A 12,240-nucleotide genomic window follows, 5' to 3' on the forward strand; every position below is an offset into this window, starting at 1 on the left:
CTAACTAGAATGGTCTAATAATAACAAGCATGGTATGATAACTAGCATGTGCTAATAACTAGATTATGCTAACTAGCACGGTCTACTAACAAGTGGGGTCTAATAACTAGCATGTGATTCTAGCAAGTAGATGATGCTAACTAGCATGACCTAATAACTAGACGACGCTAACTAGCATGTCTAATAACAAGCAAGGTCTGATAACTAGCATGTACTAGTAACTAGATTATGCTAACTAACATGGTTCAATAAACAAGCATGTGATGCTAGCAAGTAGACATGTTAACTAGCACGGTACGATAACTAGCATGGCCTAATAACTAGATGATGCTTACTAGCATGGTCTAATAACAAGCATGGTATGAAAAGTAGCATGTGCTAATAACTAGATCATGCTAACTAGCATGGTATGATGACAAGCACGTTCTCACTAGCATGTGATGCTAGTAAGTAGATGATGCTAACTAGCATGGTCTGATAAGTAGCATGTGCTAATAACTAGATTATGCTAACTAGCATGGTCTAGCCGGCACGTGATTCTACCAAGTAGATAATCTGACTAGCAAGGTCTGATAACTAGATTATGCTAACTAGCATGTGCTAATAACTAGATTATGCTAACTAACATGGTCTAATAACAAGAATGTAATGCTAGCAAGTAGATATACTAATTAGCATGGCATAGTAACTAGCATGGCCTAATAAACAAGAATGCTAATGACTAGATTATGCTAACTAGCATGGTCTAATAATAAGCATGCTAATGACTAGATTATGCTAACCAACATGATCTAATAACAAGCACGGTCTGATAACATTTACTGTTAATTGACATGCGGATATGTTACTTAACACGTGATGCTATAAAAGGCAAAGTGCTAACTAGCAATGTCTGATAACAAATAAGATAGTGCTAGTGCTAACTAGCACTGTCTGATAACAAACAAGATAGTGCTAGTGCTAACTATCATCTGCTAGTTCTAGCACTTGCTATTAACTTTTGAAGCCAAATCAGGTAATGAGTGCACATGTTCATCTCGACCTAAGATTAATGCATTATTGTGAAATTTCACAAGTTTTCTTCCATAAGTTCAAAGCAAAATATCCAAGTTGCAACATTGGGATGAGATCCTTTGAGATACTGAAGCCATTTTTCGTACGTCGGTTGAAGGACAGGTACACATGTTGCTATGAATACCATGTGCAAATGTCCTTTCTAAAGGACACATTGAACCACATGCGGTCTCATACCTTCGGGCTCCATGAAGCGGGATGCAATTGTACATGTGGCATTTTTGCCACACGTGTTGGCACAAGCATTGGTTTCTCGGCTTCACTTCGCATTTTCAAAGGTGTCACACTTCTATGGGATTCAATACTCTACCCAAAGGAAATAGATGCATCTTTCCACAGCATGAAGTGTCTAATGGGACCATGCAAGAATTGTGGTGTGAAGACGTTGGAAACACCCATCTTAGAGATAGAAAAGAAAGGTAAGACCATTACTGTAAAAGTATTTGAATATGGCAAAGCAATGAATAAGCATGGAAACAAAAAAGAAAAGAAAAGATCTTTTGAATAAAGACATGTAATGCTCGGAGTTTCTTCAACTCTTGAAGACCAAGCTCAAGCTCTTCATCACACATAACTACATCACCCAATGGAAAGCACATCAATTCAAGGAATGTATACTTAAATTTCCTAATGATGTGGTTGTTTCAATTGTAGATTTTGTAGAGAATTAGGCATTCAAGAAGAAAAATGAGATCGAGTCCATGCACTGGCACTCGAGTCACGTAACCATTTTTGTACACATAGCGTACTATCGTCGGCAAAAAGGCAGGGGAAGTAGTCAAAACAATCCACTTCTTTTCATATCAGATGACAAGGTGCATGACACATTGTTTGTCCAGCATTGCTTTATGTTGCATTGTGATTGGCTACTACGAAGATAAGGTGTCACTCTAAAACAACACTAGGTCTGGTCAGATGGTGTGGCCTCACAATTCAAGGCTACTAGGCCTTTCTATTTTGTGTTGCAAGATATGTTGGACTGACAGGGATTGAGATGAGCTGGTTCTTCTTTGGAATACAACATGGCAAGGGAGAGCATAACAGTGCAGAAGCAATTGTAAAAAGTGTCAGAATATGCAGCGGAAATGATATCCAAACTTGGGTAGACAAGAGCAAGTAGACTGCAGAAAATAATCAGCACAAGAAACACAGAGAGATGTGTGTAAACTCTTCTCTATACACAAGATCGCGGAAATACTGAATGAGAAAGTGGAGGAGGATGAGGGGCAATATATACAAACCCATGAGGGCAGTCGGCCAGCTCTAGAAAGTGCCCACGACGACTGAGTAAAAACCCACGACTGAAAATAGCAGTCGGCCAGCTCCAGATGCCTACGCCTGAGCAAATCAAGTCGGCCAGCACTCCTACAGCCCACGACTGATATAGATGCAGTCGGCCAGCTTCAGAGTGCTCCTAGCATCACCTGGCAGCCCTCCAGCCACTAGAAAAAAATGGGAAAAATAGGGAAAAAATACGGGGAGTGTGGAAAAATGATATACGGGCGGGCACACCCACAACAGAGGCCTTGGTGTATACAAATAGACAGGAGATGACTTCTAACACCCCCTCTCAGCTCCTGGCTGTGTAACCAACCCCAGGGAGCTGGAGTGCCACCTGAGCGTAGCCTGAGGTAGAGACTTCGTGAAGAGGTCCGCCGCATTGTCCTCCGTCGAACAATAAAGTAGCAAGATGTCACCCACCAAGATCTTCTCACGTACAAAGTGATACTGTATCTCTATATGCTTGGTCCGGGCATGGAAAACCGGGTTCCGAGCAATAGCTATACAACTCTGGTTATCACACTGTGGATGACTGTGGGCTCTCGCTGTGGAAACCCCATCTCGCCTAGCAGCCTCCGCAGCCATACAACCTCACAAGCAGCACCACAAGCAGCCCGATACTCTGCCTCTGTCGAAGAAAGGGCAATAGTTGGCTGCTTCTTGCTGCTCCAAGAAACCGCTCCTGAGCCGAGGGTAAAAGTGTATCCTGAAGTAGATCTCCTCGTGTCTGGATCTCCTCCCCAATCTGAGTCACTCCAGCGTTGGAGCTTGACTCCATTCCCTCCCGTGTAAAAGAGTCCCAGATCCTTCGTACTCTGCAGATACCGCAAGATCCGCAATCCTGCTTCCCAATGAGTCTTCAATGGCGTCTGCATAAAAGAGCTCAACAGCCCCACGGAGAAGCTCAAGTCCAATCTGGTGTTCAGCAACCAGATCAATGAACCAACCAACTTCCGGTACTGCGAGGCATCAACTGGCTCACAAGGATTTGTAACGGTTAACTTTGTGTTCGGGTCCATCGGCGAAGTAATAGGCTTGCAGTTCTCCATCCCAAAGGCCTCAAGCAACTCATGAACATTCCGCTGTGCTGAGAGACGAAAAACCCCCTCTGGGTCTACCAGATCTCCAACCCCAAGAAGAAGTGGAGTAAGCCTAAGTCAGTCATCTCAAACTCCTTTGACAAGGCAGCCTTCGTCACTCCGATGTGCTCCACATGACCGCCGGTGAGAATGAGATCATCCACATAAAGGATGATGAGTGTGACCATGCCGCGTTCCCGAAAGAGATACAGGTTCGGATCTGCAACCGATCTCTGAAATCCAATCCGAATAAAGAAGGAATCAATCTTCTGATTCCAAGCCCTGGGAGCCTGCTTAAGACCATACAAGGCCTTACGTAACCTGTAAACCATCCCTTCCGATCCTGGAACAATAAAGCCTGGAGGCTGCTCAACGTACACCTCCTCCTGCAGGTCACCATTAAGGAACGCTGATTTTACATCCATCTGGTACACGGGCCACCTCTGAGAAGAAGCAAGGGCAAGAATGGTCCGAATCGTGGTCATCCGCGCTGTCGGTGCAAAGGTATCCTCGTAGTCGATGCATAACCCTTAGCCACGAGCCTGGCTTTGTGTTTGTCCACCGACCCATTAGCCGCGTACTTGGTCACCAATGACTGACCGCTTTGACGGCCTCGATACTAACTCCCAAGTGTTGTTCTTCTCGATGGCGTCTAGTTCCACCTGCATGGCTTCCCTCCAAGTATCCTGTGAAAGGGCTTCCTTTACGGAAGTGGGCTCTTTATCCCGCATGATACGAGACATAAGAGCATAGTTCACCTGAAGAAGCTCCGCCGTGTTGCTTTTATCTCGGACTCGATGTGATCTTCGAGGGCCGTCCTCTGTGGTCCACTCGGAGGGTAGCTCCGTGACACCTCTGTGGTCCACTCGGAGGGTAGCTCCGTGACACCTGACTCCCGAAGGGTGTCTAACAACCACCTAGGTACTCGAACAGATCGTGGAGCCTCCTGTGATTGCGGGGGCTCAACTCCGCTGTGCGGGCTCAACCTCCTGTGATGACTGAGGTGGATCAACTGGAGTGGTGGACTGGGAATCATCATCAGACTCCTCTGGATCTCCAAGAAGTGGCGGCTCCTCGACAGTGGATGCTGGAACATGCTCGTCAAAGACCACATCCCGGCTGACAACAATCTCGTTCCTCTCTGGATCATACAACCTGTATCCCTTGGAAAGAGAGTTATACCCCACAAATACCAGCTTGCGGGACTTGGAGTCAAGCTTCCCCCTCTGCTTCTTCGGAATATGTACATACGCGTCACTCCCAAAGACACGGAAGTGCGAGACATTGGGTTTCCTGCCAAAATATGCCTCAAATGGAGTCATATGGGGTACAGAAGTCGTAGGAGAGCGGTTAATGGTATGGACAGCTGTTGCCACAGCCTCACCCCAAAGTGGACGAGGAAGATCACGATGCTCCAGCATGGTCCTCACCATCTCCACCACAGTTCTGTTCTTACGTTCAACAACTCCATTCTCCGAAGGCGATCTTGTATTGGCCAATTCCCTCTTGATGCCATGATCTGCACAAAACCGGAAAAATACAGTCGAGGAGAATTCACCTCCTTTGTCAGCCCTGAGAGTCTTGACATGAAATCCAGACTCTTTCTCCACCATCACGTGCCAATCCTTGAACCGAGCAAAAGCCTGGTCCTTCTGTGAAAGAAAGTAGACCCACGTGAATCTGGTACAATCATCAACAAGCAGCATGAAGTAGAGAGATCCTCCTAAGGATGGTATCTACTGTGGTCCACACAAGTCAGTGTGAATCAACTCCAATGGTTTCCCTTTGCCCTTGTTGGTATTACGGCCTTTCGACCGTTGGCCAGTTAGGCCTCCGAACCTCCGCCGTGAGGAGGGTTCGTGAAACGTTCCTCCTGGTCCAAGACCATTGGCACAAGCTCCTCCCACGTAATGGTGCTGAGCCTGCCACTCGTGATCAACGAGGAATAGAAAGCGGAATACTGACCAGGCAAGTGGGAAAGTAACGTGATGGCCATATCTTCGGACGATATCTCTTTCCCAGCTTGAAGGACTTGCTGCTGAAGGGCCTGCAGCTTGTTAATGTGTTCCCGCATCGTCGAAGACTTTGCAGGGTTCATAACCCGCATCTGCACTTCCAAGGATATCCGCTTCATGGGTGACACCCTGTTGTACAAAGAAGCCAAGTGCTCCCATATGCCTCTCGCCAGCGTCATGTGCTTCACATGGTTGATCACCTGTTGGTGTGCAATTGAGGAATATAAACGACCGGACCCTGGCGTTGACATGGTCCCACGTTTGTGCCTGTGCCTCTCGGTCCTTCCTCGTCGATAATAACTCCCCTTCCTCAGCTTCCGGCCTTGGCACCCCTTTGATAATAAAATCAGCAAGGTCATATGACTCCAGAACTGACTCCATCATGACCTTCCAGATGCCATAATTGGACCCGTCCAACTGACGATCCACTGGGAACGTGGGGAGAGTCGGAATCTTCACGTGCTTCTCAGCCATCTCGAGTAAATCAGCCATCTCGGAGAGTAACCTGAAAGGGTGGGTGCGTGGGAAAAATCTGAAAATCTGAAAATATGCAAGTGGTTGTCCAGCCCCTTTGCCCGCCTTCCTCTTGCACCTTCACTTCCCGTTCAGCCCAAAATAGTCCACCGATCAGCAACCTGTTGCTCCCCCTCTTGCTCAGAAAAACGCCCAAGATCTCCTAGAGCCTAGGGCTCTGATACCATGTTAGAATATGCAGCGGAAATGATATCCAAACTTGGGTAGACAAGAGCAAGTAGACTGCAGAAAATAATCAGCACAAGAAACACAGAGAGATGTGTGTAAACTCTTCTCTATACACAAGATCCTGGAAATACTGAATGAGAAAGTGGAGGAGGATGAGGGGCAATATATACAAACCCATGAGGGCAGTCGGCCAGCTCTAGAAAGTGCCCACGACTGAGTAAAAACCCACGACTGCTGAAAATAGCAGTCGGCCAGCTCCAGATGCCTACGCCTGAGCAAATCAAGTCGGCCAGCACTCCTACAGCCCACGACTGATACAGATGCAGTTGGCCAGCTTCAGAGTGCTCCTGGCATCACCTGGCAGCCCTCCAGCCACTAGAAAAAAATGGGAAAAATAGGGAAAAAATACGGGGAGTGTGGAAAAATGATATACGGGCGGGCACACCCACAACAGAGGCCCTGGTGTATACAAATAGACAGGAGATGACTTCTAACAAAAAGAACATTGACACATGAATAGTTAAAGAAAAATGGGGACACTTTAAAGAAAAATGGGGCCACTTTAAAGTGTGTAGCGGGGATGTGGTTGGTTTTTGTCAAGCTAACTTATCTAACAGAGAAACTGTAGCCTATCCTTCAAAATAAAGGGAATGTGCCCGTGTGTTTTGGGAGATTAAATTGGCAGATGTGAACAGGGAGGTTAAGTGGAATTGTGCCACTATTGATAAGTCTCGCTCTTTTCATGCAATCCGTGGTCACAACCCACGGGATCCAACTGCCCTTGCAACAAGATCATTGGCATGTTTTTGTGATGCATGCATGCATTCATGTTGGAACTGTTGTACTAACAAGGCCCATGTACAGCCTTGGGATTATCACTGTATGGTGCCATTTCTTGATGATGATGAGGTACGTTTAAATGAGGTTGCTAGATATGACAAATTCACTTATGAAGACCACTATGATGTGTTAAGCAGCGCTTTGTGTATTGGTAACACTTTTGCAGTAAATCTAGATGTGACAACCAATGATGAGGATGCAGATTTTTTCCTTGTTAAGTGCATTGCAGTAAAGGTGAAGGTAGAAAAGGGGTACATTGATGAATCGAAGAATATAATTGACAAAGGTTCTTATGTTGTGCAAGGATTGTATTACAAGCAAATAGATTCCTACTTCTTCAAACTAGATAACAAGCAGCCCACTATCCACATACTTTCAAATCTTGTACATTGTATCAAGATACCCATGGAGCACATGCCAAAAAGGAGGCAAGTGTACATAATCACTCTAGAAAGTTATGAAGCAATCTATAAATAGCATGCCCTTTGGAATTTGACATGTAACTTGCTAGTTGACAATATCGCGGAGCATGCACGCACTCGGATGGATGTACACATGAGTGTTTGCCTGAACGACCACACTGCGTGATAAACTCGGCTGGAAGTGGGGAGGCGTATTTGCCCGTGTCTGCGTGGGTGGACTTGGAAGGATGTGCGAGGAGGACTGTTTTCTGCCAAGGGTGTTGTTTGGATGGCCCCCACATTGTCCACTCTCTTGGAAATGCCCCTTCGGAGTCTTGGAAACGTGGAATGTTCACGATACGGGAAACCTGCTCCTCTCTCTTTCTTGTAGTCTCTTGGATTCGCTACTTTGATGTGGTGCGGTCATACTAGCGCTAATACACCGGATCCCAGCAGAACTCCGCAGTTAAGCGTGCTTGGGCCAAAACAGTAGTGGGATGGGTGAACTCCCAGAAATTCCTGGTGCTGCACCCTTTTTTTGGGCCGGAGCATCACTATGCCCCTCGGAGCCGTGCTGTCACGCCCCCCCCGTGCCCTTCACCGCCCCCTCGACCTTCCGTCCCGTGCCGTGGCATCACGCTCCGCCGGCCCCCCGCGGTGCCGTGCCCAAACAGCCCTCGGCCCGCCCCCCGCGGTGCCGTGCCCGAACAGCCCTCGGCCCGCCCCCCCGTGGTGCCGTGCCCCCGAACACCTCTCGGCTCACCCCCCGCGTGTCGTGTCCCCCCGCGCCCCTCGGAGCCGTGCGCTCACCCCACCCCCCGCGTGCCATGCCCCCGAACACCTCTTAGCTCGCCCCCCGTGTGCCATGCCCCCCCACGCCCCCCCGGAGCCGTGCGCTCACCCCAGCCGCCCACCCCCATGCCCCGCGGAGCCGTGCTATCGCACCGCATTGCGTGCCCTCATGCCCCCCCGCCTGGCCTCTCGGAGCCTTGCCCTCACGCCCTCATGCCCTCCCGGCCCGCCCCTCACGTGCCGTGCCCTCACACGCGCTTGGCCCCTGCGGTGTCGTGCCCGAATACCCCCCGCTCGCCCCTCCCGGAGCCGTGCCCTCATGCCCGCCGACCCTTGCGGTGTTGTGCCCGAACACCCCCTGCCCGCCGGCCCCCACGGTGTCGTGCCCGAACACCCCCCGCCCCCCGAACGCCATGCCCTCACGCCCGTCGGCCCCCCACGTTGCCGTGCTCGAAGCCCCCCCGGAGCTGTGCCCCCCCGCCACCCCCGTGGTGCCGTGTCTTCACACGCTCCCCCCGGCCCCCACGGTGCCGTGCCGCCCGAACACCCCCCCACCTGCCCCCCGGCGGACCCTGTGCCCTCGCCCCCCGTGCCCTCGCCCCTCAGCCCCTGTGGTGCCGTGCCGGAACACCCCCCCGTCTGCCCCCCCACAGAGCCATGCCCTCACGCCCCCTGGCCTCGCGGTGTACACCCCCCGCCCGGCCCCCCGGACCACGTGCCCTCACGCCCCCTGGCCCCCACGGTGCTGTGCCCTCACGCCCCCGGCCCTTGCGGAGCCGTGCCCGAAGGCCCCTCGGGAGCCGTGCCCTCACGACCCCCCCGTCCCCTGCGGTGCCATGCCTGAAGCCCCCCCCCCGAGAGCCGAGTTCACCGCGCGGCGCGGTCGTTCAGGCAAACACTCATGCGTACATCCATTCGAGTGCGTGCATGCTCCGCGGGCGTTCTGAAGTGCAGGCGACGACCCCGACACACGAACACTCAGATTGCAGAAGAGCAGAGTCCGTTCCACTCACACTCTGAGGAGTCCCTCCCACTCGGCTCCACCACAAGACTTCTCACATTGTCCCTCCCTCCACCCCCTTCGTCCCGGGAGGGGGGGCACTTACACTCCCAGGAGACGCGCAAGCGTACCGTGCGAGCACTCGTGCTACCGTAAGGCACACGAAAGCTCGCCCCGCAGGCACGAAATCGGCCAAGGCATGTGCAAACCCCGCTCGCGAGGAGAGACCCCTGCAAACCCCTAATCTTTAGCTTGAATATCTAAGCTAACCTCTGTTGACAAGCACCTGACCTGTATCTTCCTCAGCTAACACTCAGCTGACCAAATTCTGTCTGTAACTTGAATCTGATGCATGCTACTGATCCCAGTCAAATATGTATCTGCCTGACCCCTAAAATGCCTTTCACCTTCGACAAACCTCAAGTATTTGTCTCAGAACTCCATAGAACCTGTTAGGTGCTCCTAGCTAACTCCTTGACAGTATCCTATCCCAGCTCTACTGCAGTAAACTCTTACGGATGGCTAACATAGAATCCTATCTGATATGTATCCTCCGGGCTCTCCAATTGTCCTCTAGGTCCCTATAACTTTGATCCCTCAACCCCAGAACCATTTTGAACTCCTTGCTGATGTTCTGTGGACGATTTGCTGACACCTATCCGACTGCTTTTGATGGAAACTGACTAGCACTTGTGTGAATGTTATCTAGAATATGTTTTAGAGAGCTATTTCAAGACAGAGACTGCTAACTAGTATATATTCCAGAGAGCTGTTTTGAGATAGACTACTAACTAGCACAGTTAGTGATGACTGCTAATGAGCACTTGTAGACTGTTAATTAGCACATGTTTTCAGCACCCAGAGAGTGCTAATTAGCACCTGTGTGACTGTTAACTAGCATATGTTCTAGAGAGTTGTTTCCAGATAGACTGCTAAACTAGCATATATTCTAGAGAGCTATTTCCAAGCAAACTGCTAACTAGCACACTTAGCAAACTAGCACACTTAGCGACTGCTAATTAGCACCTGTAGAGTGTTAATTAGCACCTATAGAGTGTTAATTAGCACATGTTGTCAGCACCTATAGATTGCTAACTAGCATCTGTAGATTGCTAATTAGCACATGCTATTGGAGATGATGACAATAAAGATGTAACAAAAATAGACAAGTAACCATGTATACTATTTATAAACAAAAATATGTTCCATTTCAAACAATGCTTCGAATTATAAAAAGTTGTATCATTACAAACAAGGTCCTTCAATTACAACGGTCCTACTTTTGTGGCTTTGATTTCATAACATGACATTTATACTTTTGTGGTTTCCTTTCCTCTTTGTTTCTCTAAGATCTTTCACTCTCCTCTTTGTTTCTCTACTCACTCTTGCTCCCCTGTAACTTTTGTTCTTGCATTTGCCTTTCCCTCTCCACCCTTTCTGCTTTCATTTGCCATTGACAGTTTTCTGCTCTCCATTTTGCTTCATCTTGCACCCTTGTTTCATATTCCACACGACTGAGGACTTCATCTAAGAATTTATCTTCTCCTAGTTCAAAGGGGTTTGCAAGTGTATACTCCTAAATAACGATCCATGTTTTGCAGCCACAAAAATAGCCAATCTTTTAATGTTTCTTCCAAGAAGTGTTCTCGTTGTAAGGCAGTTTGGTGCTGTAGATTTGGAGCATCAGCCAAGTCCCTTTTGGGTTTTCTGACACACCTTGTATTTACTATCATCCACTATTAGAATTCTCGGGCCTAAATCTTGGGTTAACATGCCAAAATTTGTTCAGTCTTTTAAAGAACACCGGTGTATTCTAAACCTGCCAATTACTACCGATATAGTCCTCTTGTGTGATAAAACACCTGCTAACCAAGATTTATGGGATGAAAACACTGTTTTGAGCATGCCATTGATTTTGGCAAATTTTCTTGTACTCCATATGAACACATGGAAAAAGCAAAGGCACCAATCTAAAATCGGTAAACATATTTTTGGTAGAAGAGGTGACACCTGCCACATTCATGGGTTGCTTTACCAAGTCATGGCTGTAGGGAGGCAGTTGTTTACGAAATTGGCTCTCGATGACCTTGACCAGTAATCCATTAAGGTCAAGGATTAGATCCCATATTTCATCTTCTAAGTTCTTGGGCACCCATATTGGGTTGGGAAGAGGGTGCCAATCAAGGATGATTACCTCCCCAGATGTGGGTGCACATATTGCAAATAAGCGTCAATTCTACACAGGCCCACAATTAAACGGTCAAGCCGCCTTTTGAATTGAAGACAGTCTTTGGATCTGCCTAGCCTTCCCGATTTGCCATTTTTGGCATCTAAGTATCTGGTTTACAAAGGGCAGGTCCAACAATTGCAGATTATCTGACCTTGTGCAAGAACGTTAATTATTTAACAAATCAAAAAGGACATAAGCTAAAAACAAAGAGTAACTGAATGCTGTGATAGTGATTGACAAGAAAAGTTTCATGCCAACAATATGAGATGAGAATATTTTCCATTATAAGAAAAGTTTCATGCCAACAACAAGCTGTGATTGACAAGAAAAGTTTCATGCCAACAATATGAGATGAGAATATTTTCCATTATAAATATCGAATACATTACATTACTGTGCAGTTCAAGGCATAACGTGATTGACAAGAAAAGTTTCATGCCAACAATATGAGATGAGAATATTTTCCATTATAAATATCGAATATATTACATTACTGTGCAGTTCAAGGTATAACGAGATACATTCAACAAAACAAGGCATAAGAGACAGATTTAGTAAATCAAGGCACAAGAGCAAGGTTACACAAAACATGGCACACAAAATATGGCATAACAAAGTTGGATTCATCACAGTTTTTTGCATGCACGGGAGCAAGTGGCTTTCTATGCTCCTGCAACCCCCTTCTTAGCATTGTCCTTTGGCACCTCCGTATCTTCTTCACAAGGTTGCTTCACGTTTTCAGACACATATGCTATAGCCTCAGGGTCTTTCCGCTTTAGCATAATCCTTTTTACATGCCCTACCAGAGGGCCGTTTATCACCAACA

At 47.9% G+C, this 12,240-nt stretch overlaps 1 pseudogene; it reads left to right on the forward strand.

The window, feature by feature from the left end:
- The first annotated feature begins 7,807 nt into the window (after positions 1-7,807).
- On the forward strand, positions 7,808-7,926 carry LOC147641115 (5S ribosomal RNA; annotated as a pseudogene).
- The last annotated feature ends 4,314 nt before the right edge of the window (positions 7,927-12,240 follow it).

The sequence above is a fragment of the Cibotium barometz genome, chromosome 2 (genome assembly GCF_041138505.1).
Source record: "Cibotium barometz isolate CiBa-2024 chromosome 2, ASM4113850v1, whole genome shotgun sequence".
NCBI lineage: Eukaryota > Viridiplantae > Streptophyta > Polypodiopsida > Cyatheales > Cibotiaceae > Cibotium > Cibotium barometz.